Consider the following 6000-nt stretch of genomic DNA (forward strand, 5'->3'; position numbering starts at 1 on the left):
AGGGCTTTATACCTTGACTGTTAACTCTGTAGAAATACAACATAGTACTCAGCAAGCATGTTCTTGCTCGATCTGTGTGATCTCTCAGGACAGTGGTGCTTTGTACTATTCTGTAGAAAAATTCATTTTTTTTTCAGACCGAATCCAGCAAAGGGAGTTTTTCGTTCTTTTTTTTTTTTTTTTAAATAACGATGGCTTTTTCTCCTGTGTCCCACAGATGCTTCAGTGAGAGTTATTGTTGGAACCCAACACTTAAGCCTAAAGGACAGGAAGGTGCTGCTGACTCATGTCATTATAAAAGGTTTGCCAGGAGCTGTTGTGGGCAGGAAGGGTGCTGGGTTACTGAAACTGTATGAGAAAGCTGTAACACCAAATCTTGTAAAATCTCTTGGAGGAAGGAATGAGCATAAAATCAGCAGGTTTGCTGTGTAGCAGAATACTGAGCAGACTTACCTGAGACTGCAGTAACTTCAAGACAAGTAGCAGAACAACAATGTTAATAACTCTGCCTGTCCCAACTAAATGAAAATGCTCAGTAGCTGAAAAAATAAATCAGCTCAGGTAGGCACCAGTTAACTCCATCGTGTTTGGGCATACACGTGCCTCTTGTTTCTCTCTGTTTCCCTTTTCCAACCTTACAAAATGAATCACAGCCAACAGGGCTCACAAAGCTCCTTTTTGAACTTCCAAAGGAAGCATAAGGATGCAGGAGGTACCTCACCAAGCTGGAACAGCACTGTATCTGTGGAGGTATTTTTTAACAAAAAAGGAGCAGTCAAAGGTTCATTTTGATGTCTTCTGTCTTGCCAGCTGTATCACACTCAAACTGATACCTGTGGCAGATGTGGGATATTTTCATACATCTACTCACTCCCACCTGCCATGCATCAACAGTACTCTTAGCCATTTAAATATGTGGATTCCTTTTATTTGTAGTTATAAATAAATGTATCGGCCCATAACTTAAAGAATTCTAAATCTTTTGTCTTCCTCTCTTTTTTTAAGGCCATCTGCAGATTGTTTGCTCAGCCCAACTTTCGATCACTTTGCCTGCTTTTCCTGTCAGAGGTTACATTTGGTCTTGGCAATTAGTTATTTGGTTATTGGTAACTACTTCCTTGTTGCTCTCTTCCACAGTGAGCCATGGGCATTACTGAGCTTGTCTTTTCATTGCCTAACTACAAAGGACACAAGCCTTTCAACAGCAGAGTGCAAACTGACAGTGAATTAACCTCTGAGTAGGGGAACCAAGGAAATGGCCTTTCAGTCCCAAGTCTGCTCCTCAGGGATGTCTCCTTGATGTCTAAAGCTCCATTGTCACCCTCTGTGCTATCAAAGGTATAAGAATAATTAATTTTCCTCAGCTCAGGGGTTTGGGTTGTTTTGTGGAGAAACAAAGCACACACTGTCTGAATTCATTTAAAGTCAGCTATTTGCAAGTCTCTTGAAAGCTGCAGCTTCGATAAGGGTTCCACCTCTGTTTTCTCCCTTTAATTTACTCCATTAAAACATGTATGACCTCTCAGCACACCTTTGGCACTTGCCTGTGTTATGACTCCCTACAGCTGAGCCTGCTGCCACGGCAGGAGACCTGGGTGAGATCTGATGGAAAGGCACAGCCCTGACCCCAAAAGCAGCTGGCCCAGCTGCTGACAGGTCTATGCAGAGCTGTGCCTTGCTTTGTTCTTGTGTTTTGGAAGCTAATGGCCAAGGGTCAAACAGATCATTTCCCAGAGTGGCCCGTTTATTCAGACATGGTCTTTTTGGTTGATTTTTTTTTTTTTTTTTGGTTCCTTGAGTTCTTTTGTTTTGTTTGGGTTTTTACCTGCACAATGCTAAGGTGCCTTGCTGCCATGATGGGAGGTACATGGAAATCTCTGGCCATTTGCCCTAGTGTTGGATGTCCTGCAGATTTTATTTGCCTGTTCAGCAGTTGTTAGGTTCAGGTTGGATGCACTCTAGTGCTTTGGCTCTGTGTTGGTCACAGTGACCACCTGTCCTGACTGACCTGACAGATCTCGTGATGCTCAATGTGACCTGCAGTGCCAGTGCCAGTGCCAGGCACTAAGGAAACTCACTCCCTCAACCCAGAGTCCCTCTTGATTTTTATGCTTCTCTGACACTTTTTGTGCTGATGTTGTGCAGAGGCTGTGGTTTTGCTGAAGGCAGCCATGAGACTTCTGTGATCCTCAGGAGCATGTCAGAGCAGTAGGGAACTTCACACTGGAGTGAGATCAAGGCTGGTGCAAATATCCACATCTCTGGAGATTTCTGGAAGGAGAATTGCCATTGCTAGGCATTATGTTGGTAGGTGAGAGGCCCCAACTACTCCCCTTTGGCCATTTTGTGTGTGCACCATCGACCACTGGTGACAATGGCTGCAGGACAGTGGGATGGCACAGAAGGCACTCCTGGGGGCAGGAGCCAGGAGCCTTGGGATGCTTGGGAGAGCAGGGGGAACCCCCTGCTCTGCAGAAAGGGCTGTGAATAACCAGCTGCTGGTGGACCTGGGAGTTCCTGGGGGAGCTGCCTGTGGTCTCAAGGTACACAGTGCTCTGTGCAGAGGTTTTTAGCTAAAAGGTGCAGCTGCAGCACCTGACCAGGCTGGGCCATCCAGGTTCTTGGAAAGGATTAGTGATGTTTGTTGCTATATGTGGGTGTGATTCATGCAGGGTCTGAAAGGTACAGAAGGTTTCTTGGCACTTGTAAATGCCTGTTACTTTTCCCCTGCAAATGAAGGAAATAGGAAAAAAAAAAAAGGTGTCTCAGTGTTGAAAAACAAAATGGTTCTGATTTTCTTGTCCTAGTGCCTCAGATGATTCATGGAAGCCAGTTCAGCTTCTGTTTACTTTTAACAACATTGGTAATTCAGGTGACCTTTTATTTCTTTCACAAACAGCTAAACAGCACCTTATGTACTCTTGAAGAGCTTACCAACATAAATGTCCTGAGCAAAAGATGCTGCTTTTCCCCATTTGGGTGCCAGCAGTTTGCTTGAGCCAAGCAGACTACTGAATGTCAGATTCAGTGACAGACTTCAGAGTTTTTGGTGGTGTATCCCTGCGGATGAAGCTGGAGAAAAAATTCTGACCTGCCATCAGCCACTTCTGCTTTAGTGGATTTAATTCTGCAAACAAGTGACCTGCTTATGCAATATAGCTGATGGTGGGTGTCCTAAGTTAGAAGGCACAATGATTCCTGCCTAATGTGGGCATTTAGTGGACTTTCATTCCGTATTTGCGTGTAAATGCTTTTACATCCTGTTATTTGGTCATTCAAAGGCCTCATTTTTTCCTCCTTTCCAGAAGAATCTGCTACAGAAAAACAAATGTGTTTTATTTCTCAGGAACGGTGAGCTTGCTCGCTACTCTCTGATAGCTTATTAACAACTTGGCTGTTAAACTTATGGATGCAGCCCCTTCTAGGTAGGTTCATCAGCTGTGGTGCTTTGCTAAAAACTAAAAAGAGGTTATTCTTGGCAGTGGTAGAGACACTATGAAAAAACATCAAAGATCACTAATGCATCTTTTGTAAACACTGTCTCTTACTAATATCTTTGTGCCTCTGCTTCTGACTGACTAGAAGTTGCCTGCTGAGATTCCTGCTTCAGCCAGTGCCCCTTTGGGGTCCCATAAGTGTGAGGCTCCTGAGCTTGTGCTCATTATTATTAATTAAGGAGCAGCTCTGTTCTTGGCAACCTCAGGCACAGTTTCAGGAATCAAATGCAAGCTGTGCTGAGCTGATCAATGAGGGTCTGTTGCTTTCTAAAACCGGAACCACTGCTTTATAATACAGTGACTTTTGATTTATTTTATTTGTAAGTTAATTGCTATTTGATCAGCCATAAAAGGTGGTCCAGAAAGATCCACTTTCTCTTGACAATCTTTGCCCTATGATTGTCCTTCACTTTCCATTTGACTTATTTGGAGGCAGGTGTGCAGTTTTTAATTGGCTTTTAATTCTCCTCAGCTCTGTGAGGCAGTGACTGAACAGATCTGCAATTTATTTATTGATCCATGTTCACAGCTCTGAATTATTCTTTTATCAGCTTTTACTGCTGGTTCTTTTCCTCTCTTATGCAGGAGGCTAACACTTTTTTTTTTTTTAATGGAAGAATTGCTAGAAAACAGTAAGTAAAACAGCAACCAAGTGTTTTGAGCTGGTGCTCAGCTGAGTTCCCATCTGTCTTTTCCAAAAGCCACACTCAGGAATGAGCACAGCTTGTATAAAGAAGCCAAGGGCGAGTCACTTATGGAGCCAAGAACTGAAGGATCAGATCATAAATTCAGGCTGACTAAGCTTTTGCTGAAGTTCCTTTACCAGAAGGTCTTAATATCCTTCCTGATAGACTGTGGTGGCTTCTGTACATGCTGTTTATCATGCTGCAATTTGAAACCCATAAAGCTGCTACCTGAAGCTCTTTTTGAGAAGGATTTTCTGAAGAGAACTGCAGTTGGACTGGATGCACTGTTCAGAGGGGCTGAGCAGTGTTGACTTGTTTTAATCCATACTATTCCCTGCGTTTTTGGGGGGGGGGGGGGGGGAAGCGGGGGGGTGGTATTGCTGACAGGTCTTGCAGAGTGCAGGGTGTGCATGTGCATGCTGTAAAGAGGAAAATGAAATTATTTGCATTGTTTCTGTTTTCTGGATACCTTGATATGTTTGACGTGGACTGAGCTGGTCTCCCTGTTCCACTATTTTAAAGTTATAGGCTGTGTTGAGTCAGAGCAGCTGGACCCACCAGGGCTACTCATTCCTCTCCAGGGCTCTGGGCCTGATGACCTTTAGGGAAATGGCTGCTGGCCTGGAGATGGTGTGGGTTCCATCTGTCCCCCTCTCAAGTACAGCTGCCTCCAGTGTGCTGAGCTGCCATCAGTGCCTCTCTTCTTGCCCAGGTCTGCTTTAGACACCAGCCATGGTGCGTGTCAGGAGGGGAAAAGCATGCTGATGGAAGTCAGGGTCATACAGGAGCCACCTGAACTTTGTACCCTGCCTTCTGGGGATTTAGAAGAAGAGAATCTGAGAAGTTGTGGGGAGAGAATCAGCATGGATATTGCCCATCCAGAAAGTTGCAAAGTTTTTCCTTGCCATCAGCTGTGCTCTAGCTTTGTGGGTGACCAGCTGTGCCAACCTCCTGCTTCAATGGGAAGAGGAACAGCCATGGAGGAGACCTCCCCACTTACACCAGTGACTGCTTGCCTGGGTTGAGTGCCACATGATGCTGCTGCTGTGCTGGACACCAGCTGTGTTAGTGAACAGCATTTGTGTGAGTGAACAGCTTCTGCTGCACGGGGCCAAGCTGGGTCACTGTTGGTGTGAGCTTGGTAATTAAATCTCAAAGGAGCAGCAGAGTTGTTTCCAACCCTAGCATGCATGTAGCAATTAAAAGAGCTTGTAATTAATGGAGACTGGGGAGGGAAATCAACTGGAACCTGTCAGTTTGAGCTCTGTTTTGGTGATGAAGATTTACTCAGCAAAGTAGCCAGTTTTTTTCTACAGCTTCCATAGGTCAGAGCTGTACATGACCCTGTGAACAGCCAGTGAGGCTTTGCAGCTGCATTAGACACACTCTCCCTGCCTAACCAGGGGAAAAAAACTGAACTCATTAAGTATTTTAATTATCTCAGATATTTCATTTTACCTGTAGGCATCTGAGACTGCCACTGTAGTGATACAAGAACATGTGTGTTTATGGAGGGAATCCTTGATTTAAATACATGGATATTTCCTTGGCCATGAGAAAAGCCCACTAAAAGAATAATTAAAATAAACTCGTGAAGACTGCAATGCAGAGCACTCAGAATCAGGAAGGTGCCACAGTTGGTTACCTCTTTAGTCTGTTATTTGATCTCAGGCATTTTTTTCTCTGCTGCAAGGCCTGTCTCACTGCTTTAATGTGGAGAGTTCAGGTGTTGCCTGACTCATGGTTTTCAACCCCTGTGCAGAATGTGAAAGTATGGCTCCCTCCTGGGCTTTATATGGGTCTCATCTTGGAACATA

This window comes from Pseudopipra pipra, chromosome 8 (genome assembly GCF_036250125.1).
Source record: "Pseudopipra pipra isolate bDixPip1 chromosome 8, bDixPip1.hap1, whole genome shotgun sequence".
Taxonomy (NCBI): Eukaryota; Metazoa; Chordata; class Aves; order Passeriformes; family Pipridae; genus Pseudopipra; species Pseudopipra pipra.